Source organism: Podarcis tiliguerta (genome assembly GCF_965153285.1).
Source record: "Podarcis tiliguerta genome assembly, chromosome: 17".
Lineage (NCBI taxonomy): Eukaryota > Metazoa > Chordata > Lepidosauria > Squamata > Lacertidae > Podarcis > Podarcis tiliguerta.
In genome coordinates, this window is record NC_139550.1 from 31915763 (window position 1) to 31941967 (window position 26205).

A 26205-nucleotide genomic window follows, 5' to 3' on the forward strand; every position below is an offset into this window, starting at 1 on the left:
TTATGGTGCTGAAAGAGACTCTTGAGAGTCCCATGGACTGCAAGAAGATCAGACCTCTCCATTCTGAAGGAAATCAGCCCTGAGTGCTCACTGGAAGGACAGATCCTGAAGCTGAGGCTCCAAGACTTTGGCCACCTCATGAGAAGAGAAGACTCCCTGGAAAAGACCCTGATATTGGGAAAGATGGAGGGCAGAAGGAGAAGGGACAACAGAGGACGAGATGGTTGGATGGTGTTCTTGAAGCTACCAGCATGAGTTTGACCAAACTGCGGGAGGCAGTGGAAGACAGGAGTGCCTGGCGTGCTCTGGTCCATGGGGTCATGAAGAGTCGGACACGACTAAACAACTAAACAACAACAATTACTTCCCTTGATCTGGACACTATACTTCTGCTGATGCAGCCAAGAACAGCATTTGCTTGTCAAAACAAAAACAAAAACAAATGCAAAGAAAAATTGCACAGCCATGCTGCAGAATATCTCTCAGTCTGAGCCTCTATAGTTGCACGTTGTCAAACAGAAAAGTCAGGGGAAAACTGAACATGATTCAATTTTATTCATATTTTAGCACCCCTGCTCCACCACCCCACCCCATGAAGGTATCCAAAGAGCTGTTCTCGGTGTGAGAAAATCCATGCAACAGCCCTGGGAGCAACTCTTGTGTGAAGGGGGAACAGAAATGGCAAGTGCTGGAACAGCTGGCAGGCAGGTGCCTTCAAATGGAAAAACCAAATGACACCTTTCCCGCTTATTAAAACGGGGTGCAACCAGGGCTTTTTTCCAGTCAGAACTCACTAGAAATCAGTTCCAGCCCTTCTTAGGTGGACGCCATTGCCACCCCAAGAGAACGAAGGTTTATGCTGAGTTCCGACACCAACTGCAAAGTTCACTGCCATGCTCTCGCACAGCGCCTCCTTCTGCAGGAGAACTTCCTGATGGTTTGCATTCCACATTCCTTCCCTGTTTACTCTTGCCAGCGGCTTCCTCCTCTGCTTCTGTCAGTGGCATTGTGTAGGGAGAGCCAGAGGGGTGGTGGCCCTGGGTGCATGGGGGGGGGGCACATTTTGCTCTTCATCACCCTGCCAGCCCCATGCAGGGCTGAGTAAGGAGGACACAACAGACATGCACCCTTCCTGTTCAGGGCCCATGCCTGCTGCATCCTCCTCATGCAGCCTTGCAACATCACAATGTAGCTCAGGGCTGGAAGGCAGTGTGAATGCCTGTTGTGCCCACCAAGGGCTGTGGGCATGTAGGGGCACAGCATGGCGTGGCCCTGCTTGGCGGCAGGGGGTTGGCAGGGCAGCGGGTTGGCCACGGGCTCCGTTCGCTCTTTGCACTCTGCCCCCTGTTTCTGTGACTTTCTCACACTGAATTTTAGATGGAAGTTACTTGATGGAAGGGGACGTGGGTGGGTCTGTGGTGTAAACCACTGAGCCTTGGGCTTTCCGATCGGAAGGTCGGCGGTTCAAATCCCGGGGACGGGGTGAGCTCCCATTGCTCTGTCCCAGCTCCTGCCAACCTAGCAGTTCAAAAGCACACCAGTGCAAGCAGATAAATAGGTACCGCTCCAGCAGGAAAGTAAACGGTGTTTCCGTGCACTGCTCTGGTTCGCCAGAAGCAGCTTAGTCATGTTGGCCACATGACATGGAAAAACTGTCTTCGGACAAACGTTGGCTCCCTCGGCCAGTAAAGCGAGATGAGCGCCACAACCCCAGAGTCGTTTGTGACTGGAATTAACTGTTCGGGGTCCTTTACCTTTTTTTTTTTTTTACTTGATGGAAGGGACCTATCCTTTTGTATTCTGCAAAGTCTATCTGCCTCTTGAAGCACCTTCCTCAGCTTGCCTCATGCTGGAGTCGACTTAGCCCCCCTCAAATTATCTGCCTCATGGCACCAGCCGACTGGGTGTGAGTGTGTGTTATTCCCTTGATCTCCCACATCTGCCTCAATGGATGTCACCGTGAGGAGGGTAGGGCCACATAATGTGTTAACAAGCTAGCAGGGGGACTAACTCTCCAATGGGACCCACTCCCTGATAATGAGGCAAAAAGGTGCTGTGGTGATCACACAGCACGGAGGTTAGAAGCCATGTTATTATCCACAGAGCGTAAAGGCCAGATCAGGAGGGATTTGGTGGAAGTGGGGGGAGGGGAACAGCTCAGCAACTGTGTTGGGGGATGAATCACTTTCCCTTTCAGGCATTGAAAGGGCCTATAAATAAACCTCAGAGAGACCAAAATAGCTTCCTTTCCTCAAGAACCTTTTGTTCAATGAGGTTAAGGAAGCAAGATTACTTCGCCCAGCATTGGAAGACAACCCCCCTTCACCAGGCATGGGGCAAAGGTGGGGCAGGAGGAGGGGTGGCGATTTCCCCTTGGGTTCCCTTGCTGGGCTCGGAGACAGAAAACAAGTCTCTTGCTGGTGGTGGGCATAACACAGCTGATAAAGGGGCCCTCCCTAGAACAGATTTGCAGCCTCATGTGCGTGTGGCGGGGCAGTTGCTGTGGGGGCTGCGTGATTCATGCATTGTGTTTGGGGCAGAGAAGGTACAACGACCTAGGCAATTTGCCCTGCAGATGTCATAGGACAGGCTTCCTCAACCTCGGCCCTCCAGATGTTTTTGGCCTACAACTCCCATGATCCTTAGCTAGCAGAAGCAGTGGTCAGGGATGGTGGGAATTGTAGTCTCAAAACATCTGGAGGGCCGAGGTTGAGGAAGCCTGTCATAGGAGGTCCCTGTTCAGAGAAATTCAAAAGTAGCTGTGGGGGCTGGATGAATTGGCCCAGGGCAGCAGCTGTGCCTAACCCAGAGGTGAGCATCCTGAGACTTTAGGCTCAGCCTAATTTCATGCAGGTAACAAGAAGGGGGGAAACAGCAGGGAGGGGTGACAGAGGGAGGGAGGGAGAAGGGGTGCCAGCCCAATTTTGGGTCTGGTGTTTTTTCCACTTTTCCTTCTGCTGATTCCACCTCCTCTGTTTTGAATACCTTCTCAAAGCACCATTTACCTGCTTAATGGTCTTCAGGGATGCCAACTAGAATAAATTATTGGGATGGCAGATAAGCCCCGCCCAGCATAATCCACCACATGACATGGCGCATATGTGCATATGCACACAGCATATGAATGGCAATGTTCATCAACTTAGGGGGGCCTCTGCCCCCTCAAATATTTTATTGGTGGGAGGGCGAAGGGACCTCGGCTCCTAGGAGTCGGCTCCTGTGATGGTCTGAGGGAAAAGACAGGTGCCCCCATTATGCTCCCCCCCACCTTCCCAAAGTGGTTATTGTCTGCTTGGAGGAAGGCCCAAGTTGATCTGGAAAGTGGGACGGAGATCAGGGGGCAAATGTACCCAGGCCAGTACAGCTTCTTTGAGCCAATTGCCTCTTGACAGCTCTTTTTAAACAAACAAATAATAATAATAATAATAATAATAATAATAATAATGGGACCAGAGGATCTGATCGTGGATCTGTCGCATCACATGTGATGTGGCCCTCTCTCCAAATGACACTCTTGATAACAGAACAACTAAGGAAATAAAGTAAGTAACTGAAGGTTTGCTGCCCTGCAATAGGACTCAGAACTTGTTGCTTGAGTCAAGGAAAGGATTGCCATACATCTGGGATTTCAAAGGCGGAAGTGATGTCTGGGGGGAATTTCAGAAAGGCGGGTGAAAAATCGCATTATCGTAAAAAAAGATTTTTAAAAAGCTCAACCGGGGTGTCCTGGTTTTTACTTTTTGAAATATAGCAACCCTAGCAAGGAGCCATCAGCTTGCCTCAAGTGGAAGGGGGCTTGCTGTGTTTCAAATGTTGGGGCGGAGCAACCCCAACTCTTCATCCAGTCAAAACAAAATAAAAAAATTCCTTCCAGTAGCACCTTAGAGACCAACTAAGTTTGTTATTGATATGAGCTTTTGTGTGCATGCACACTTCTTCAGATACCAGTGTAAGTTAAGAGGCAAGAGGCACCGGTCCTTCCTTAGAGCCCTGCAAGGTTGTTCAGGTAAGTAAGGGCAGCATTTACAAAACGAAACCAAAAAACCAAGTAAACCAGCAAAAAGTTGCACCATCTGTTTTGGAGGTGCCATTTGCCTTTCCTTGATGACTATTGATGGAGGTATGGTCCTACCTTATACCACAGGTCCACCTAGCTCTGGCTAGCAAGTGGCTCTCCAAGGCCTCAGGCAAGGAAGGCTATTTTCTAGACTGCCATACTTTCTGACAACCCTTTTAAACTGCAGGCACAGGCAGGTGCGGTGGGGTGTTGAGCCTATGGCCCTCCTTGGGAGTGCAAAACAAGTGCTTTACTCAGTGGCGTAGCGTGGGTTGTCAGCACCCGGGGCAAGGCAAGTAATTTGCGCCCCCTAACCCGTGGATTTGCGCCCCCTAACCCGTGGATTTGCACCCCTAACCCTAACCCCCAGATGTTGCGCCCAGTGCGGCCGGGCCCCCCTGCACCCCCCATGCTACGCCACTGGCTTTACTGCCGCTGAGCAGCAAACGTCAAGGATGACGAGCCCGGAAATCTGTCCTGGTTTAAAGAACAAGGGTGGTGTGGAAGGGCACCTGTGGATTCCAGGACAGTTGTGGCAGGGGGAAAGGCGAGCCCAGCGCAGCTTGGGAGAGCGGAAGCAACTGGCAAGAGAGAGCAGCCTCCCTGGTGTGGCAGATGCGATGGCTTCAAGACAAACAGCCACTTAGAAGACGACACTAGTTTGCAAAGTGAGGGGAGAGAATGTGGTCCCTGGTCCCCAGCAGCCTCTGAGAAACAACAGCAGCTTTGGGAAGAGAGGGGCACCAGGAGGGGGAATAGGGATTATGGAGCACTACACGGGGTGTTGTTTTTTTGTCCAGCGAAGAAGAATGCCACTGTGCTGCCCTGTCAAGGGAGGAGAGGGGGCTGGCACTGGCAGCAGCAGGGTGGGACAAGGGGAGGGCTGTTATAACTGGTGTTGGCTTGTTGGCAGTCCTCCTGCAGGCAGAATTGTCTGGCTCTTGACTGCTGCAGACGTTTTGCAAGGGCAGGAGGGGACCACCTGTGCCAACGCTGTAGCTAGGTAGGTGGAAGGGGCAGTGCCAGGGGGACGGGGTGGTTTGGGATGGGTATTTTATTTGTGTTTTAAATATATAGATGTATCTTTCATTCCCAACTTTCTGTCTCACTTCTGAATGACCAAAGCCAGTTCACTGTCACACACAAAAATTAAAACAATTCTATAATGTTAAAGAGGCCACTTTGCTGGTGTCAGCACAACACAGGCAATGCGGGGCACAGGTGGGCGTTGTCATGCCTGGGGGAGGGATCGATTGAGATGCTCAAGCCTAGCCCTACTGTTTATTTACTCCAGTGACATACCTCTGAGAAGGAGGGGAGGGGAAATGGCTGGTGCTTTGAAGTTTGACTCTCCCACAGCATGCAGAGAGAGCACGAAAAAGGGGTCTCTGTGAGAAGGCTGTCAAAAAAGTCACATCCTACTAAGTGAAGTCTCTTCCCCCTCCCCAATTTGCTCCCCTACAACCTCACAAGGTCTATGACAGCAGTGCCTCGCACTGAATGCAACTGACTTGTAGAAAGGACTCTATGAATTGAAAACAAAGATGTTGTAGGTACCCTTGTTAACTATGAAAATCATTGAACAGGGGGGAAAAATTAAAGTGACATGCTAGCTTGAGAGAGTCATAACCCCCCCTCCCCCAACTCTCTCTGTCTCTGTCTTTCTCTTTTTATAAATTTGGGAACAATGACTCCAAGCCCAATAATGTCATCCCTGACACATTCTGGTCCACCCTGAAATGTATTTGGGTGGTGTGAGGGCTCCCTCACATATGACAGAAATACAGTAGTGCCCCGCAAGACGAATGCCTCGGAAGACGAAAAACTCGCAAGACAAAAGAGTTTTCCGTTTTCTGAGGTGCTTCGCAAGACGGATTTCCCTATGGGCTTGCTTCGCAAGACGGAACGTCTTGCGCCTTTTTTTTTTAAACGACCAATGCATTCCTACGGGAAACCTACGAATACACATTGGTGCTTCGCAAGACGAAAAAACTCGTAGAACGATAAAACTCGCAGAACGAATTAATTTCGTCTTGCGGGGCACCACTGTATAGGAAATCTGCATGTACTCCCATGTACATGTTTGCCATGCTGAACAGTGTGCACGTGTGGTGAAAAGGCTGCATGTATTTTCATCTCAAGTGATGTTGAGCATGCCAGTTCCTTTGTAGAAATGATGATTGCAGAGGCAATCAGCAAAAAGTGTTGGTGCTGGTGGCTTAAAATCCAAACTCCCCATCATAAGAATCATTGAAAAATTGTTGCCTTTAAGTGGTACAGTACTCCCAAATTTTCTACCTACTCTTCCTGATGGTGTGCATAATGATCCCAAAGTCCTCCTTTCTCCTGTTCAAATGAAGAATTCCTAACACCAGCCCCATCAGATGCATTGTGGGGCTTTAAGGCTCAAAACCTGGTCAGAAAATCCATCCATTCATTGACTCGTTCAGGGTTTTGTTTTTTTAAAAAGTGACGTCAATGTGACTTACAACCAGCTATTTAAATAGTAAACATCAAACTGCAAACCGATAAACTAAAAGACAAACAGCAGCAAAGGGGAATAATCGAATAAAAATAAAAGTCCCAGAACAATAAAAAACCAGAAGCAATCAATAAAACAGGGAAACCTCATTCCAGCAGCAAAACAGCAGTAAATGCTGCTTAATCCACCACAGGAACACAGGAATCTGTCATACTGAGTCAGACAATTGTGTTCAGCGACTGGCTGCACTTCGGAACTTTTGCATGCAAAATTCTCCTTCCTCAACCCTGCAATATATATATATATTAATATTAAAGCTGCTTCTGAAGGACTTCTTGAAAAACTGGTTCTTTTGCCTGATGCTGAAAGTGCTTGGTGTTGGGCCAAGCTAGACCCTGTGGGCAGGGCATTCCATAAATTTGGTATCACTACTGAAAAGGCCCTGCTCCTATTACGCACCTTCAGTCCGCAGGGGCACACAGAGCAGGACCTCAGATGCTGAATGTTGCGTGAGTTTTAATATCAATAATACCACTAAAATAGGTAGAATTTGCACAGGTAATTTTATGTGTTCTGAGTGCTCTGCATACATACTCTCAATAATCATTGCAACAAACATGTAAAGTAGGCCAGTATTATTATTCCCTGTCTTGCAGATGTGGGGCTCGGGATGAATAGTACAGGCTCACCTAAATCTAACCAGTGAGTATGTGGCTGTGCTGAGGTTTGTTTTGTTTTTTAAAATAACTATTAGGAACTTGCCAGCTGCTAGTCAGGCTGTACACTGCCTACAAGAGTTCTATAAGTCAGTGGGCTAAAGGAAATCCCACCCCCACTGTTCTAAACCTTGTTTCTCCACAACAAGGAGGGAAATTTTTGGTGGCATTTTGCATTGGTGACATATTACTTCTACCTTCGTTGGTTTCCTATTTGTTTCTGGACCTCGTTTATATCAACTTTATAGTGTTGATGTTAGTATTAAGAGTCCTAAATGGACCAGGACTCATTTACATTAGGGGCTGCCTATCTACTTCCTTATGAACCTGCTTAGCAATTAAGCAAGCAAGGATGGAAATCTTGTAGATATGTGAAATCACATCGGAGTGTGTATTCTCCATGGCAGTGGGTACCAATTTATGAAATGTTCTCATTAGAATTCTAACAAACCTAGAGGACATATTTCCTGACCATAGAAGAGGTACTCAAAATGAAGTCAAGATACTCAGTAATTAAAATATATCCCTTTACCGTGTGTGTGTGTGTGTGTGTGTGTGTGTTTAAAAATGACTTTACAAGGATAATCTAATTGGCCAATGAGATGTACAAATATAAATCATAATGTTAATATTATGGTTTATTTTTGTATGTCTCATGTGGCCAACAAGTTTATCCTTGTAAAGTCATTTTTAGTATTATATATATATATATCTGGTACAGAAATATATTTTATTGATTTAGTACCTTGACGTCATTTTCTGCGCTCACTAGTAATCTGTTGTAGGTCTTCAGGTATCTTAGAAGGACATTTCTGTTTCAGCAGGCTTGGTTGGCTACTGTGATTTTAAAACTGCTATTTTTATAGGTTTTGTATTTCCTGATTGAGATTCTGTTATTTCATTAGACTTTTACGCTGCTATCAATTATAGCAAATCTATTGAAAAGTAACGATATTGATTCTTCATTTTTGTGTTTTAAATTTTGTACACTGCCTTATGTTTTTTTCAGAAAAATGATTAATAACAATAATAACAATAATATAAAAATATTAGAAGTAGGGGAAGTAATAGCTGGTGTTTGATGCCTTTATCATGATGATAATCTACATCACCATTCTTCCAGCTACTAACTCATCGCTGTTCTTGAGCACTACTCCCATAGCATTTGAGTCGCACATCAATTTGACAACTCCTACTTTGTCACTCTGGTTTGTCCATGAGATAATTTCAAGTCAAACAAAAAATACGATGATTGTTGGGTGTGTGTTTTTTCTACAGTAAAGTGCTTTGCATTCGGTCTTCATTCAGCACCCAATGCGGTAGGACACTTCCACTCCCCCACATTTTGTAAGTCAGTAACCAGAGACAGTGACTTCTCTAACATAATCTAGGGAACCATGTGACATCTACACAAATGCTGCCATATCTTCCACACACATTGCCATGCGGCAACCCATGTGAGATAACCTACCGCATACATTGCCAGCTGTGTTCTTGCCATTGGTTGCCTCTAACCACCGATACAAGTTGTCCAGACAGGTGCTAGGGACAGACAAAACTAAAGGCTGAACATCAACTGATTTCTGTTCATGGTCAATAAGTACCTCTGCTTCAAAAACCCACAAATGTCAAATTTCAGTGTGTGTCTCCCTCATTTTAGTGTAGCCCATAGCATTTCAGAATTCTTGAGTACCATCCCAGAATAGTTTAATCCAGATGTTTTCAACCTTTTTGACTCCACGGCTCCCTTGACCAACTACCTTCTTCCTAGGGTGCACCTGTGGGGCTCGGGAGCCCAGTTCTGTCACCTCTTGCCTGCAGAGCTGGCAACCTCTCTTATCTGAACACCCTCCCTTGTGGAGTGTTTCCTCGGCCTCCTCCCCTCTCCTTGGGAGTCCTCTGGGCATCCGCTACCGCTGCCCCTGGTTTCTGAGCTGCCCCCTGACCAGCCCCAGAGGCACCATTCACCTGCACAGCTTGTAGCCAGGGCTGCAGCAACAAACACCTGTGCAAGCCTTTGGGAGGCAGAGATGCGAGAGGGCATCAGAGGGAGGGAGGGAAGGAAAGAGGGACAGAGGCCAGTGTTGCCCACAGCACCCCTGACCATCATTCAAGGCACCCCAGGGTACCACGGCACACTGGTTGAAAACCACTGGTTTAACCTAATATGGGATGACATGGGCAGTTTATATTCTCGATTCAGAGGTGCCTTGACCATGAGATAAGGGGAGTCACCCACTTCTGGCCAAGCTGCATTGGAACAAATGGAAACTGCCAGGCTGAGTGGGAGCTTGAACCTGGAACTGGCCCTGGAAGTTGCTATTGCCAGTGTGGTGTAGTGGTTAAGAGCAGTGGGCTCGTAATCTGGGGAACCGGGTTCGCGTCTCCGCTCCTCCACATGCAGCTGCTGGGTGACCTTGGGCTAGTCACACTTCTTTGAAGTCTCTCAGCCCCACTCACCTCACAGAGTGTTTGTTGTGGGGGAGGAAGGGAAAGGAGAATGTGAGCCGCTTTGAGACTCCTTAGGGTAGTGATAAAGAGGGATATCAAATCCAAACTCTTCTTCTTCTTCTTCTTCTTCTTCTTCATGAGGCTAGCACAGGGTGGCTTCTCAGAGGGATTGTGCCCTATGTTAGATGATGATAATAATAATAATAATAATAATAATAATAATAATAACAATATTTTTTTAAAAAAAATTTATTTATACCCCGCCGTCCCCGGCCAGAGCCAGGCTCAGGGCGGCTAACACCAGTAAAATTACAATAAAAACATAATAGGGGGAATAAAAACAATTTAAAATACAGGTTAACATGCAATTTAAAATGCAGCTTCATTTTAAAAGTAGCCCATGGATCAAAACCGTAAGGTGAGGGAAAACGTAAGGGTCAGACTGAGTCCAAACCAAAGGCCAGGCGCAACAGCTCTGTCTTGCAGGCCCGGCGGAAAGATATCAAGTCCCGCAGGGCCCTAGTCTCTTGTGACAGAGCGTTCCACCAAGTCGGGGCGAGTTAGCAGGAATACCATTTGGATTCCCAGTCTGACGTTATATACATATTAGTGGCTTAAAACACAATTAGGTCAGTGCAGTTGGACATTGTTATGCACACCAGAAAGGGAGCAGAGATGCTTTTACCTGATGCACATTATCTGCTTGGCCGCCCTGCCCCCAAACTCCTGTTCATGAAGCCGCCACCTGCGCATGTGCAATGCAGTATTTCTTAAGGTATTTCCCAAGAAGCTACAAGATAGCTATGCATCATGGGCCGTGTTGTGTGCACACAGATTCAAAGGCCAGTGCTGGGTGTGCACTGGAGCTAGAGAAAATGGTAATTTGTACACAGCCTCCGGCATCAAATTGTCTTAGGCTGGTGCGAACGTACAGTCTGTAAAAGTTCTCCCCGCTACAGGACTCATTGTGAAACTTACGCTTGTTGTCAAACGTTGGACTTTCTTTGAGCCAGTGCCAAACCGAAACAGAGCGCCAGCTCCCATGCCAAATAGCAGTTTGCTGCTGTGGGGGTGGGGCTCCATTAGGATCGGTGCCCCGATGGAAAATGTCAAACCCTTCTCTCCCCACATGCTGCAGCCCCAGTCCTGAACAGGGAGCCCAGCAGCTGCTGTTTGCAGTGAGAAATAGATACATGAAATATTAAACAATATGCTCAGTAAATTAATAGTAACATAAGTAGTAGTAGTAATTTTAACAATAAATTACCTGCCCTTCACCAGCAGAACTGAGGGTGGTTTACAGCCAGGGCCGTCTTTACCCAGGGGTGCAAGGGGTGCGGGGCACCCGGGCGCCAAATTTTTTTTGGGGGGGGGGGCAAATGTATACCTACTGTATACTGGTCCCTCTCGATTGGCGGCAGTGAAAAGCAATGGATCGAAAGTCCCTGCCCCCTTCCTCAACAACTTTGAGTTTGCCCCCTAAAAAAAACCTCAATTAAAGTTAATTTGGGGGTTGGCTAAACCAAATTTGGGGGCCCTGGGCGGATCTTTGCACCCCAACGGCGCATATGCTAAAGACGGCCCTGTTTACAACCATTTAAAATTCAGTATTAAGAAGGATAAAACAAATTACAGTCACAGGAATAGGGTGGGTCTTGAAAGCATACATCTCAGATGTCAAAGACAGGGTAGAGAAGTGAGTCTTCAGCATTCACCAAAAACTGTACAGTGAAAATGCCAGGCGTACCTCTAACAGGTAGTTTGGACAGCTGATCTACATCCATGCTGAAAACCTAGGGGCTGCCTGTGTGCCTGTTTGTTCTTCCTGTGGCAGCCTGTCTCTGGCACAAAAGGTGATATAGACGGTGCGATTTACCTCCTTTTACTTCATAACAATCTCTTGCGCATCTGTGCAAAACTGCAGCATAATTTCACCGCAAGTGTGGTGACATTGCACCATTGCAATTCTCTTAGATCATTTAAAAAATAAATAAATCTCCCCCCCCCCCACACACACACATGCAGCAAAAGACCCTCTAAAACCTTAGAGTGGCAGGTGTGCATAACTCGTCTGTACATTCCCAGGGCAGCCCAGTTTCTCCAGTTTAATTCAAAGGTACGAGGACACTGAGGATATATATAAACCCACATGGAGTGTATTAGGGAGCAGACAAAATATAGATGATCAAGTAAATTGTAAACAATTGGAGCCAGCTGCACCAAAAGGAAGAGAAGCCACCTGTCGGGTGAAAAGGCCCAAAGTATTGAAATAATTAGCAATGGGAACTGGAGATGAAAAATAAGACGTGATCATCGTTCGGTGCAAAAAAACCAAGTAGGTATTACTTGTAGCACCGCACTGAACCATTATCCGCATACACATACAAAACACCGCTGTGTACACACAATTTTAAAAAAATTACAGAGATGCCAGAGTAAATATTAACTGCTTGCAGATAGATAAAATAAAAATGCTTTTAAAATAGAATGTTTCCATGCTGTTTTCTGAGAATTTGAACATTTGCAGGTCCCTTTATTTAATAAGTATTTTAAATTCTTGATCAACTTAATTCTAAACTGAGCAACTTTCAAAACATGAATTTCCTTCCTTTCTGTTTGAGATTGCACTCTAAGCAAGGTATTGCTTTAGCACGCAATGCTATTTGCAAATGTAGTTGCCGGCACAAGGAGTTTGACAGGGAGCGCTTTGAAGAAAGCTGGCCCAGCCTTCTCTTGTGCCTTTAACAGGGATTTATCTGCAGAGATCAGCCCATAAAGCATTTCATGGCATGGAGATAAGCAAGATCACCTGCAAATGTGCGGCACGGAGATGAAAACAGCGCTGAGGTAGCAGCTTTCAAAAGCTGACAACCAAACTCCAAGGGCGATGGTCTGCTTCTTTGGTGCTGCTATCTATTCTGTGCCACCCGCAATTATCCCACAAGTTGTTTTTGACTAACAGTGATGCACATAAAGATTGCCACAGTCCAAATGTGGCTAAAGTATGTCAGGTATATTAATTCAGCAACCTGTCACTGATAAAACATTGCTAGAGGAAGCAGCTGTCTGGAAGGGGTGTCAGAATTTGCAGATGTTCAGGTGCAGTTATGCTCCTTACAAATGCAACTCAAATGACGGTGCTTGGAGGAAGGGAGATTTTTCTCACTCTCACAATTCACGTCTGTGTGTATGTGCACATGGGTAAATAGGTAGCATTTTCACTTTTCTGAATATGTATGGCAAATACATTATGGCGAGTATATCAAAGAGATATAGAAGTACAGGCCTCCTCAGGATTGAGAGGAGAATCTTCATTAGCAGATCCTCCAACTGTCCCTATTTTCTAGGGTCATCCCTGATTTGTAGAAGCCGTCCCAGTTTCTGAGGTGGGATCTATACACATATAAAAATCGCTGTGAAAATGCTTTAAAAAAAAAAGTTCTGAAAAATATATTGAATTTGCCATAGCTCACCATCGCCATCTAGTGTCACATTTGTATATTGCACTTTACAACACATTTAAAGCATTTTATTTGCAGCAGTATAGCTGAGTCCTGGTTTCATCCAGGAATGTCCCACTTTTCCTTAGGATGTCCCTATTTTCAATGGAGAAAAGTTGGAGGGTATGTTATCCGACCCCTTAACTTTTTGAAAGCAATCCTTTATAGGGAAGGTTTTTTTTTAAAAAAAAGTTTAATGTTTTATTATGTTTTAATATATGTTGGAAGTGCTCCAGAGTGGCTGGAGCAACTCAGTAAGATGTGTGGGGTAAAAATAGTAAAATTATTACTATAGAATGGGACGTCCCTATTTTCATCAGAGAAATGTTAGAGGGCGTGCATTGGCTGTTAAATGTATCTTCCCTGATAATGCAGAAAGTGGTGTGGGAGACTTCAATTGCCTCAGGCACTTCTCTCCCCACCTCCAAAATTGGAAGTGAACCACCAGCTAAGGCAGAAAAATACCCCAAGCAATTGGAGGGGTGGGATTGCCCCCCCCCCCCAATTTATGGCCTCTTTTGAAGTCAACATTACACACTCCCCACCCTTTAACAGCCATTATATGTATGCCAGTTCACAACCTTCCACTTTTAAACATACAGCTGGAGGCAGACAACAAGCATGGTTGCACCATCAAATAGTTAAGGATGCTGGGAATTATAGCTCTTTGAGAGGTAAACTGCAGTTTCCAGAGTTTCTAGAGGGAAATAACAGGCTTTCAATGTTTGGTGTGTACACAGATCTGCTCTCACAGGCAGATGAGGTCGTGAACCTCTCTTTGGGCTGTCTCATGGGGTGTGTGTCGCATAATTGAACTATCCGTATAGATATATAGATATAGCACTGTACATAGAAAACTGGTTGTCAGGAAGAAGAGTTCAATCCTTCTTCACTTGAAAGGTTGGGGAGGCAGAACACAAAGAGGGGCAGGAGAAGACAGGTGTTGCAAGGGACAGCAGGAAAGGACCAAATTTGGGGGGCAAGAAGAGGTGGGAAGGGAAGTCTGAATGGAGATGGAGGGTCAAGGACCTAAGTGGGCAAAAAAGGAGGGAGGTGAAAGTTGGAGAAAATCCTCACACACACAACTGTTTGCTCTTGTGTAGGTGGTTTGGGAGAGGATGCAGCCAACGTTTCACTCACTGATCCAAATAGTTTAACTTACTCATATTCCATGCTGACTCCTTTCCCGAAGCACAGTGTTAACACATAAAAGTACACTGTACAATATCCAATTAAAAAGTCGTAAATAGGATCAGTGTAATGATTTTAATCTATTTTCTTAATACCCAAAAAAGGGCCGACCAAATAAAACTAGTGGTGGTTTTATAAGGCATTAATAATAACAACATTTGGAAGGAAATTTCACGTTACACAGCCAGTTCCCACTTCTGTACGGCTTTATCACAAAAGCCTTCCCACTTGTTCGGGGTGCGCTCGTGTGAATGCCATTTCTAAAGGATCCCAGAGCAGGCGATGGATGTGGAATCATGCTTGATATGTCATATAGCAAGGTATAGAGATTTCCAGTTCCCTTCTGCTACCTGAAAAGGATGAATAACATGGAAAGTTCTTTCCTGCTAGATTGTTTAGATTATAATCCACACATATCACCTTCATTTGTCTGATACTGGTAATCTTTTTTCTGTCTTCCAGAGACAAGCCTCCTATGTTTGGGGCTTTGCTGATGATGCTGTCCCACCATTTTTGATAAATCAGACATCTTGTTGATGCATATTCAGTGCTGAGATTTTTTAAGCGAAATTTAAAGTTTCCTGCTTTTCTCAGTGGTGGCTATCTAGTCTTTTACATGTTGTGTATGTTTGGATTATTAATGTATTTGGATGACTTTGGGTGATTTTATGATTTTGTTGTTTAAACTTCTGCCAATGAAGGCCAATAACAACAATAATAACAATAACTACAACAGTGCCACTAATAATAATAATTAAAACGTCCTCCTCAAAGTTGGAAAAGGAGTTCTTTCTTTAATTTGGGGGGAAATCAAAAAAATTTCCTTGACCACCACAGAGCCGAACACCAAATGTAGAGCCTGCCATGCAAAAGTTGTCCCCAACCAGTATTAGAGACCCTTCAGGACTAGGCTGCTTATTAATTTGATTATAACTTACATTTATTAATCGCCTATTAACACTAGTTTCCAAAATGAAATAGACGAATGTGTAGCAGGAAGCTTGTGTGGCAGGATTTGGTATATTATGTCATTTTACAATCTAGCATAAGGTGACACCATTATATGATATATTGTGAACAAACCATGGACGCAGTAGTACCTGAGCTATATATATTTCGCTTATTTAAAACCTCGCAATTGTGGCACTAATTGTCCTGTTAATACATAGAGAAACAGAAATGGGTGCAGAAATTCAAAGAGGGCCAGATTTGATGAAGTGGAGGGCTGTGAGGGCCGACCAAAGCCGTTTACCTCTTTTTAGGATTGAAGTTGTTGGGCCTTTTTTGTGGTTGAAGTTGTTGAGCTTTTCTTAGGATTTAAGTTGTCGAGGTTTTTTTTTAGGATTTTACCCCAGGAAATAAAACTGCCACAAAAGCCAGAGATTAAACCGACCGGCGGGCCCCAGATTAGGCCCCTGAAACGGACTTTGGACAGTCCACTTAGACCTCCTTCTCTGCCTTTCCAGAATACGAGAGAGAACCCAGGAGTCCTGGTGTCAGCTTCGCCTCATTCCACTGCACTCTCCCCCCCTGCCCTTTCTCTTTCACTTGCTTTCACTCTGAAGATCGGCTTTTCTTGTTTCGTCTGCTCTGCTGCCTGCTAGCACTCGCCCCGTTCCCCACGGAAAGCCTATCCAGGAGGGGGGTGGGGGTGGGCATGTTGGCATGGGTAGAAGGGAAGGGGGTGGCACAAGGAGACTGGCAAAGCTGCCAGCCAGGGGCAGACTGGGTCATGGCTGTTGGCACCGAGTCTCTGCCTTCTCTGTGTGAGCTGCATTAGTGATAGAAACGCAATGCCCCCTTCGGACAATAAAAGTGTTCTCTCCCCCAACCCAATCGCCCCCTAATCTGATGCCAGGGCTTTGGAGATGAAGTTCCCATCGCTGGAAGAAAACAGATGCCACCTCCTATTCAGCAGGCTGGTATAGAGCACAACAATGGCCCAGCACACAGCCTGTGCCAACTGAGGGGGGCACCCTATTGAGCTTGCCTCTCCCCAAATAACAGCTGCACAGAGACGGCTTAGGAGAGGAAACCGCTGCCAAGCCATCCCTACCCAGGGGCATGGGGTGGGGAAGGGGATGTGCCTTCTTTAAGGAGAGTGCCCAGGGCAGACAATTGCCCTCCTCCTCGGCTGCGGGGATTTCACAGGTTTACGCGCGCCTCTCGGGCGTCACCATGGCACCTTCTTGGCACACTCTGCCCATGCAAGACAGAGCCGGCGTTGCCATGGCACCAGCGGGCACCTCGTCAATCGAGGCTTTGTTCAAAGTTCTACCCCTTGAAACTGGAATTTCAGGACATGAGAGGCGGCTGAGGGGAGATCCCTGAGCCCAATATAGCCCCCACCCCTGCCAGGACTCCAGACATCCAACCCCCCCACCCGCCCGCCAATATCTCCAGTCTGTCAGACACTCTTTCTGCTCTAAAGGCCTAGCTCTGTCCCCGCTCAATAGCCTCCTCAGCAAAGAGACACTCAGAGACATTTTGGCAGAACAATCTGCCTCCTCTACCCATTCCCAGCAATGGCAAAATAATCATCATCATCATCATCATCATCATCATCTAACCCACAATTCCCTGTACTTTAATGGCACCCCAAAATCTGCTGCCGAATGGAGCCACGGCCTAACTGCAACGAGGCTTGCTGCTCAGCCCTTTCCTGAAGATTTCTCCCTCAAATTTCCCATTGCCACAGGGACCACAGAGGCATTGTTCACTGGCAGTCTCTGTGTTTGTGCAGTAAGGGGCCTGGGTTACTGTGGGGCAGGTGCTTGCACCTTAAACCTTATGCATCCCCTCCAAGCATCCCAGTTTTCCAGGGACAGACCCAGAATTACAGAAGCCATCCTGGTTTCTGCTCTGATGCCCGATTGCCCCGTCCACAACTTGGAGAACAATTAAAAGTGGTGTGTGTGTGTGTGTGAAAAATGGAGTCCTGTTTATACTGAAAATAAAATACCTGCACCAAATGAAGGAAACAGTGACCCTGGCATACAAAGTCCTTCCTATAATTTTGAAGGCAAAGGTAACCTATCCACTTTAAATTCTTCAATTGCAATGCTTCCTGAGCCAGCCATTTTTTAAAGGAAACGTGTAGAGTGTTTATTCCTTTATTGGAAAATGGAGCCTGACCCTGTCTACTCAGAAGTAAGTCCTACTGTGTTCAATGGAACTTACTCCCAGGTAACTGGGTAAAGACTGTGCGGCCTTACATTGCAATCCTAAGCATTTTTACTCAGAACTAACTCTCGCTGAATTAAATAGGATTTACTCTCTGGTATGTCCCTGATCATTTTCACAGTTTCTATTGATTGATTGATTGATTGATTGATTGAATATACCGTCCTATACCCTGGGCTCTCAGGGCAGTTCACAGAATAAAATCAAGATATAAAACCCACCTTTTTCTCTGACAAGGACTCAAAGCAGCTCACAGCTAGCATTTTATTTCATTCCATTTATCTATTGAAAGCGTTGTACATTTGCTTGTACATTTTTTCCTTACAACATTCCTGTGAGGGAGGTTAGACTGAGAGGTTGTAATTGCCTCAAGGTGACAGATGTGTGAGGCAAGATCAAACACGGGAAAAGCTTTCTGATGTAGAAGAGAATGTCCCTATATTCATCTGGGAAATGTTGGAGGGTGTAGGATCAGGATGAGGTGTTGCATAGGAAGAGTGACCATTTTTCAGAGAGGGGAAGGAGGGTATGCTTATAGGACAAGCCAGGTCTGCTGAACTTCCTCTCTTCTGCACAATTATTCATGGTGACAGAGGAGCCTTGTCCTCTCTTTCACCTGTGGCTGCCTCAGAACAGGCAACCCCAATGGGGAGAGAGGAAAGGAAGACCTACTAATCTGAGAAAAGAGGGTGCCTCTTGGCACATCGCAGAAGAGTCCAGAGGTATAAATGGCTGCCTGCTGGAGGCCACAGAAGCATCTTGAAAGCACAACTCTATTTAGCAGGGGTGGGCAAGCTCTTTTTGAGCCTGGAGAGCCACATTGTCTAGTGAGCAACCTTGTGGGGGCCATATGCCATGGGTAGGCAAACCAAGGCCCGGACCCCGCCCAGTCGCCTTCTAAATCCGGGCAGCGGACGGTCCGGGAATCAGCATGTTTTTACATGAGTAGAATGTGTCCTTTTATTTAAAATGCATCTCTGGGTTATTTGTGGGGCCTGCCTGGTGTTTTTACGTGAGTAGAATGTGTCCTTTTATTTAAAATGCATCTCTGGGTTATTTGTGGGGCATAGGAATTCGTTCATTTCCCCCCCCCCCCAAAAAAAATTAGTCCGGCCCCCCACAAGTTCTGACCGGCCCCCTGCTGAAAAAGTTTGCTGACCCCTGCCATATGCCAATGGTGGCTGGGGCCACAGGCAAAACTGGAGAGGGTAAAGGACGTGACTCTTACTTTTGCACAGTAGGCTGAATTCCAGCCGCGCACACACACACACACGCACACACACCAGTGGTTACTACACCCACATATCTCTCCATACTACATCCAGGCCAGCTTTCTTGCAGATTGAAGGCACATTGCAGCCAGGCAAAAGCCCTTGGGAAAAACACAAAGGCTGGCTTATGCAGAGTGTGGACAAGAGGTAGGCCTAGGGGCACAGGTGCCGGGGCCCTGGGTGCCATGGCTCCCACAAAATGTTGAATGAGGGTGCAGGGCACCCATAAAGTACAGTGAGACGGCATCATCATGCCCACCCACCCCCAGAGTGGTGACAACACTATGTCAGTGTTGCGCCCTGCTACGTGCGCAAGTGACGTCATCTCGCTGGGGGCTTGATGACGTAGTAGTGCGCACACCACGAAGGGTGTAATGACATAGTACGCACGCCTCGCAACATGCATGTGCACCCTGGAGACAGTGTGCAGCCCCAGGCACCTGCAGTTGTGGGGTGCAAGCCGGCGCCACTGCCCAGGGGCTAGATAGAGGCGCCTGCTTGAAGCACGAGGTTCCCCCGACATTATTCTCCACAGGATAAGGAATAAAAGAGCTGTAAGGTTATTGTAGCCCCTTCCAGCCCAGCCCAAAGACAAAGCAATCTGCTCACCAACCTCCCTTTCCACTGAAGTAAAGGCAAGTCTTACTTTCCTTAATCAATGAAGGAGCTCCATGGTGTCCGACAAGGAGTGGTTTTTCAGACTGCTTCATGTATAAAAAAAATTATTCATGAAGACAACTGCTTGGAATGAAAAGTAGTATATAACCACGTTCGTTGTCAGGTATGAAAATCATACAAGTATCTCTTTGGCTATGATTATGCTGCCTCAGCTTTTGGCCTCTGCAATTGCAGCAAAAGAGATTAAAGAGATTAAGGTAGGTAGGCGTGTTGGTCTGAAGCAGTCAAAGTATATTAAAATAATCAAAAAATTGTCCAGTAGCACCTCAGAGACCGACTAAGTTTGTTCTTGGTATAAGCTTTCGTGTGCATGCGCACGAAAGCTTATACCAAGAACAAACTTAGTCGGTCTCTGAGGTGCTACTGGACACACACACACACACACACACATATATATATATATATATATATATATATATCAAAGGAGATATTCATGGCAGCATCACATATGTTGCTGCATACAAGCAGATGCATTTTTCTTTAAGGTTAGTTCTGTGTAGGGAAAGGGCCATGTGAGACATACTTTTTAAACGTAAAAATTTAGTTTTTTTAATACAGAGAAATAACTCCCATCAAGATCCCTCACCCACTCACAACTTCTTAAAACGACAACTTCCCCACACTCAACATTACCTGTTTATCAGCAGCCAGCAAAATGATGCTTTGTTAACAAAAACCCCTCTCATATTTTCTTTCTCTGCTTTCAAAATAGGAGCCTAATTCATGATTTGTGTAGGCTACCGCTTTCCGATTTGTAACGAAAGGTCTAGACTCACCATTAGTTTCTCAAGTACAAATACAGGGTTGTGGTGGTGTCATGCCGTGGTTTTTTGTGTTCTTTGCTTTTGTGTGTTCTCTGGACTCTAAACAGTTGCTAATCTTAACTATGGATAACAAAAGCAAGCCCGCTTCATAAACTATGGTTTGAAAAAGAGCTTGATTCCAACAATACCTAGTTAAGATTAACCTTAGTTTGTGTGGGTTTAGATGGAATGAAAAGCTGTGGTTAATCTAAAATGGGAGTGAAACCTTCCAAAGCCTCTTTGCACCAGAAAAAAAAGGGAGAGCACAAGCTCTCATAATGTCGAACTATGGCATAGTGCTACATTTGAAACGGCCAAACGTGTGTAACTTGAGTACTTTGGAAAAGTTGTCCATATGCAATTACTATCAACAGTACTCTGTGATCAACAATAATCATAAGAGTACATTTTACCTGAAGAGCCTATTGAGCAAAGACTGGTGTTGCTAAACAATTATTCAGGAATATGAATCCGAGTCCTTTGGACTGCAGTATCTCCAAATAGCCATATGTCAGTATTTATCAATATTTTAAAAGAAGGGGTTTGAAAGTTCTCCAACTTTATACTATAAACTGCCCTGTGATCCTCAGATGAAGGGTGTATATAAATTTGATTTAAATTAATAAAAATAACTCATATCAATGGCCCTTTTAAGGTCCCTACTAAGTATTTCTAATGTGAACTCACCCATGACTTTAAAGTTTTTTATACAGAAGGTATTTTGTCCCTTAGAAGAGTCCACAGATACAACCAAGATATTTTTATTCAAAATGGATTCCCTAAGGATTCATCATCATCTTATCGTCACAGATCTTAAGTAGAAAAATAATAGTAGTAGTTATTTCATAGTAAAAGCTACACCCTCGGAAAAGTTCAGCCCCAATGCTAGAAACATGTCTCACAATTGTAGATAATTTTCATTATCTTATTTTTATATGAAGTTTCCTGAAGGAAAATTAAATTAGCCTTTAGTTTTCCCATAGCTTAGCCATTGTTTCCCCCCCTCAAATTATGGTGGTTTTTTATCACTGTTATTATCTTTCTAAATATCTGTATATATAAAAACAAGAGACAAGTTTCCTTGTAAACATATTCAACTATATATTATTCCTTTACAATAGAAAATGAGGCTTGAAGCTGCTTTAGCTTTACATATATATAAAGATGCTTATCTTCTGTCATTTGATTGTTTTAAAAGAAAAAACAGGTTTTGTGAAATTATTTTAAATACACTAAGCTAATTGGAATGTCGCCGTAATTAAAAGGCATTCACCCAATCAAAAATTATGCTCTGTAGAAAAATTTAGGCTATCAATTCAAAAGCTACACAATTGTTGAATTAAAAATATCAACATTTACAATGTATCATATACAGAGTGGAAAATTAATGAGGAATATAAAATTACATGTGTTAAACCAATCAGTGGTATACTAATTATTATTTTTTTAAAAATGAGTAAATTAGAAAAAAAATATTAGAAGAATACTGGCAATTCACATGCGAGCAAAAATGGAAAGCAATATTTGAATCTAAATATACCCTTTTGACACTTTTGAGGGAAAAATGCTGATATTGTCGCTTCTGCAATAATCATATCCATTCTTTGAGGAACAGCTGTCTACAGAGTAACGGGGTGCAGATTATTATAGCCAGTGCTTTTTTCTGGGGGTACGCATACCCCTAAACATTTTGTGAATCTAAGTTGGGCCTCACTGAGGGGCAGTATTTCAATATGAGTAGGAAAATGAGAGTACCCCTAAACATTTTTTTTTAGAAAAAAAGCACTGATTATAGCACCTTGAAGCTGCTTGTGATACCAGGGAAGGTCTGAGGATCTAAAAAGTTGCCTTCAGTGTCTTCCCTCCTTTCTTGGGTCCTCCATGACTCTCCCCCTGGTCTGAGCTCCAGGGGTAAATAGCTGTTTCGAGGTGTGTGTGCAGGTTGCGAGGGAGGTGATTTTCAGCAGGAAAATGGCACAGGAGAAATTTTTTTAAATTAATCCAGATGCCGCATGGTCCTAGTCCTCATCAGGTGCGCCCACATATTGTTCATCTAAATAGGAGAGAACCTCCATCGCAGGAGCCAAAGATATGGCTTAGGTTACACTACTTTGGCCCCCGAGACGATGCCTACATGCAAACATACGTGACCAAACCCTTGAGGCCTTCGGCACTCCCACCCCCCCATTCAAGGAAAACCACATTAGGAGGGGATGCTTAACCCTTTCCCACCTGCTGCTTCTCCATTTCACATTGCCCTCTCCCAAAGCAGCTTTATCAGTGTGGCGGGGAAAGGGGAGTTGTGGCTGTTCAGTTACACACATTTGCGTACAATACTTAGTGGGCTAGCAAGAGCTGTGCTAGAACTGAGAGCGTCCAGCTCAGCCTTAATGCCTGTATTTATCCGTAGTTACCTACAGAAGCCTCTTCGTTCCCTTTGTCTCCCCCGTGGCAAAAGTTACCGTATTTTTTGCTCTATAAGACTCACTTTTCCCCTCCTAAAAAGTAAGGGGAAATTTGTGTGCGTCTTATGGAGCGAATGCAGGCTGCGCAGCTATCCCAGAAGCCAGAACAGCAAGAGGGATTGCTGCTTTCACTGTGCAGCGATCCCTCTTGCTGTTCTGGCTTCTGAGATTCAGAATATTTTTTTTCTTGTTTTCCTCCTCCAAAAACTAGGTGCGTCTTGTGGTCTGATGCGTCTTATAGAGAGAAAAATACGGTAGACTGTAAGCTTGTGGGAGCAGGGAATCTTCCCTTTGGCTTGTTTGTTAGTCAATATTGGGTTCTGTGGGGCAGAATGCTGGTGTGAAATAAACCAGGCACATTGCGAGCTGCTTAAAGGGCTCAGGGGCACAGGCCCATGGCACCAATCTGCCTACACCTGGGCAAATTAAAATCGTGGGTGACTGGGGTATCCTTGGCACTCCGTTTGACAGTGTGTCCCAGTCTTCCTGTATATAATGCTTTCAAAAATATTATTAAAAGGAGGGTGGGGGAACAGGGCGAACAGGGCTGTAGGTGAAAGGAAACCACTCTGTGCGTAAAAGTGTGACATTGCCTTCACAATACGGAAAAGATGTTTCATATATAGCCAGAATGCCCTGATGAATGGTGAGGTCATGGTGAGGTCTGTCCCGAAATAAGAGATTTGAGAGCCTCTCTCTGTGTTTTCGGGGGGAGAGAGAGAAAGGGATGCCCCAACCGCCGCTAAACCACGCAGCTATTCACAAATGTTCTTGTTTAAAAATAGGAAGTACAGTGACTGTCTCCAGCTTGTCTGTTCACTGTTTTTATGTCCTCTAACTCCCAGTTTTCTTTACTTCTTTACTTCTTTCCTTTAACGGTTATTTTTAAAAATGGGAAGCACATAGCCAAGAAGGATGTTTAAAAATAAAAATGTAAAGGCTCCTAAAATGACAGGAGGGCAGGTTAGAGAGTGGGAGGGAGTGCTGTTGCTTTTTGTACAGAAAATAATCGTCCTCATCATCTCACAATCGAGATGCGCAGCAGGGAGGCAGATAGCCACCTAGGATGTTAACTGTACAATTTTTTATTTTTTATCCAAAGGAAATATGCGGCGACATTGAGTTGTATAATGACGGCAACATGGCTATGAACAGCAGTCACGGGAGCACCAGACCAAAGTGTTCATATCCCAAAATGCACAGCCTATCTAGTAAAAAAGTGACACCCCCATAATAGAAGCAGGAAGAGAAGTATCAAACTGGCCAACATGCATAGCTGTCAACTTTTCTTGCGAGGAATTCTATTCGGAATAAGGGAATTTCCCTTTAAAAAAGGGAACAGTGGACAGCTATGCCAACATGGCACTTTTACTGGAAACATGCTGGCTGATGCTTTAAAAAGGAACTTCTTTATTTATTCCCCACCCCACCCTTAAACTAATATAGGAAGAATCCAGTAATTTTAACATGAAGAGTGAAGTCTTCAACAAGTAAGACCACCGAGTAGCAATAATATGGTAAGAAAAAGTGGAAGGAAATTGGGGGGGGGGCCCTCTGGCTCCCACAATTGTGGTCAGATTATTAGTTGACCGGACTGACCTATTTCATTGCCCGAGGTGAAAGACCAGGTTGTGCCTCCTCACTCATATTCCACATATGGCTCCACAGAAGCCAACTGGACTGGGAGCTGAAATGGATGCTGGCAAGACAACACCTCCTACAGGTAAACAGGTTATCTTAGGAGGTACAACACAGCTCTGTTCTCCAGCATCTCCCTGCGGTGTCTGCCACCTGAAGCAACTGCCTAATGGTAGGGCTGGCCCTGTTTTCGGTGAATGTTATATGAGTGGAACAAAGAGCTATCCACCCACAATGCAAGTATTGTTAATGAGTCTCCAGCAGCACGCATCAGGGTCAGTCTACAATGTATTGTTGCCAAAGATGGAGCGGCAAATGGCAGTATCTCATTCCCCAGTAAAGGTGCATAATACCCAAGAGGTTGCTCAAGTTTCACTCACTTTCTCTTTCTGTCTCTCTTTCGTCCCAGTGTACTGTATACAGCAGGGGTCAGCAAACTTTTTCAGCAGGGGGCCGGTCCACTGTCCCTCAGACCTTGTGGGGGGGCAGACTATATTTTTTTGGGGGAAAGAATGAATTCCTATGCCCCACAAATAACCCAGACATGCATTTTAAATAAAAGCACACATTCTACTCATGTAAAAACATCAGGCAGGCCCCACAAATAACCCAGAGATGCTTTTTAAATAAAAGGACACATTCTACTCATGTAAAAACATGGTGATTCCTGGAACATCTGCAGGCCGGATTTAGAAGGCAATTGGGCCACATCCGGTCCCCGGGCCTTAGTTTGCCTACCCATGGTATATAGTGTTAAGTTTTAATTAAGTTGTAAGTTTGTTAAGTCTGCTGCAACTGGATTTCTTATGGACGGTGCCAGTCTTGGATGTATTGGATTTGTGACCATTATGCTCATTTGCCTTCAGTAGCAGTAAAGCTCTGCTGGATGAAATATTGCCTCCGGTCTACTTTTGAGAATCCTGCAACGTGTTTAAGTTTTTACTCTGCTAACTATACATTGGAATCTACTCTGGATCAATATTGAGTAGACTTTCAATGACAGTTTTGGTACCCAGGGGAGAAAACCCCAGAGGTGCCTTTCTCTGGCAGTAATAATAATAACAACAGAAATAATATATATATATTGCCCTTTCACGACACCCAAGATCAGCTGCACGAGACCAAGTTACGACTGGGTGGCAGTGAGTAGCAGTCACTGGTGAGGTGGGAGCTAAGAGCAGCCTGTAGTCGAGACGGAAGAGCCAGGAGACTGAGTCAAGGAGCAAGTTAGGGCCAAAGAATGCCGAAATGCACTGAAGCTCAGGAAGACTTTGTTACAGTGGTGCCCCGCAAGACGAATGCCTCGCAAGACGGAAAACCCGCTAGACGAAAGGGTTTTCCGTTTTGGAGGTGCTTCGCAGGACGAATTTGCTATGGGCTTGCTTCGCAAGACGAAAATGCCTTGTGATTCCTGGGTTTTTTCCCCCTCCCCCCCCTTTCCCCAAGCCCCTAAGCCGCTTAACAGCTGATCGCTAAGCCGCTTAACAGCTGATCTAAGCCGCTTATCAGCTGATCTAAGCCGCTAATAGCCTTTCAGCAGCTAATCCGCTAATCCCTTAAGCCTTTAATAGCCACTAATAGCCGCTAAACCGCTAATAGCGCTAATAGCGCTAATCCGCTAATGGGCTTGCTTCGCAAGACGAAAAAAACCGAAAGACGAAGAGACTCGCGGAACGGATTCTTTTCGTCTTGCGAGGCACCACTGTACTTAAGCAAGGCTCAGCTGGAACAGGAAACTCTGTTATGTATTGAAGTTCTTACCCTGGCCAC

At 45.1% G+C, this 26205-nt stretch overlaps 1 long non-coding RNA gene across 2 annotated transcripts in view; it reads left to right on the forward strand.

Annotated features, from left to right (window-relative positions):
* The first annotated feature begins 4981 nt into the window (after nucleotides 1-4981).
* The window catches only part of LOC310667934, a 33037-nt gene continuing 11813 nt past the window's right edge, over nucleotides 4982-26205 (forward strand). For both annotated transcript variants that reach the window (XR_014506448.1, XR_014506449.1), the window contains exon 1: nucleotides 4982-5060. This is a non-coding gene — a long non-coding RNA (uncharacterized lncRNA). The remainder of the gene's footprint in view (nucleotides 5061-26205) is intronic.